At 37.0% G+C, this 1,318-nt stretch overlaps 1 protein-coding gene across 1 annotated transcript in view; it reads right to left on the bottom strand.

Moving 5' to 3' along the window:
• The window catches only part of LOC100533239 (neuropeptide), a gene marked incomplete at its 5' end in the record, with an annotated part of 94,693 nt that overhangs the window by 793 nt on the left and 92,582 nt on the right, over positions 1-1,318 (bottom strand).

Below are 1,318 nucleotides of genomic sequence, written 5' to 3' on the forward strand. Positions count from 1 at the left end.
GAGAGAGAGAGAGTTAGAGAGAGAGAGAGAGGCAGACAGAAAGAAGGGGGGGGGAGAGACAGAGAGAAGCGGAAAGGAACGATGAAAAAAGATAGATAAGATGACATAATATAACACACACACACGCGCACACACACATACACACACACACACACACCAACACACATGCACACACACGCTCAAAATCACACATACACACACACCAAAGGAACACACACACCAAAGGAACACACACACACTCACACACCAACACACACCAACACACACACACACACAAACATACACACACAAACACACGCACCCACACATACATACACACACACACATCAAAAGAAGACATACACACACCAATACATACACACGCACACACACAAACACACACAGACACACAAACACAAACGCACAAACGCACAAACACACAAACACACAAACTCACAAACTCACAAACACACAAACACACAAACACACGCCTCTGACACTGAGGGGGAAAGTTTTTAGAAGTGAGCACACCTAGCTTCATTTTTTTTGTTTTTGCTTGGAGTCTCTGTTGTCACCACTCATTTTGAAGAAGAAAGAAAGAAAGAGAGAAAGAAAGAAGGAACGAAAGAAAGAAAGAAAGAAAGAAAGAAAGAAAGAAAGAAAGAAAGAAAGAAAGAAAGAAAGAAAGAAATTAAGGGAAAAAAACAAATGTGAGGCAGCGTGGTGGAATCAGGCTCTCGTCAATTTTTGGGCATGTTGAGTTATTGGTATCATCTTAAAGCTTGTTCACCTATCTTTATTTGGTTGAAAAAAATATCCATTTATCTTGAATACAAGTCGAGATATTTGTGAATGAATAATGTGGGGGTCACCTCTTTTCAGAGGTAAAATTAGTGAGAAAAAGACCGCCAAAGATTAGTTATTTCCTTAAGTTAAGGGTCCGTGGAAACTGAACATTTACAATGTTTATGCGTTTAATCAACGTTTTTCAGAAAAATCCACACAGAAATGATTTCTTTAATGGGCATGAAAGGTGTTGAGCCAAAAAACAAATATCTGGTAAAAATTCACAAAACTGAGGAAAAATGCAATTTTCTTCACTTTAATTTTTTTTTTTTAGGAGAGCCTGATTCCACCACGCTCCCTCACAAATGTGCTATAAAACAACCGTGGAAAAAATGTCTTAGAAAAAAGTAAGTTCAAGCTTTAAAAATAAATCTAGTAACGCTTAATTAAAATGGAAAGAAAAAAGAGATCCTTACCCAAAAAATAAAAAATAAATAAATAAATAAAACCCACACCCCCATTAAAAAAGGAAGACAAAAAAACAAAACAACCC

This window comes from Aplysia californica, unplaced genomic scaffold (genome assembly GCF_000002075.1).
Source record: "Aplysia californica isolate F4 #8 unplaced genomic scaffold, AplCal3.0 scaffold00619, whole genome shotgun sequence".
NCBI classification, from domain to species: domain Eukaryota; kingdom Metazoa; phylum Mollusca; class Gastropoda; order Aplysiida; family Aplysiidae; genus Aplysia; species Aplysia californica.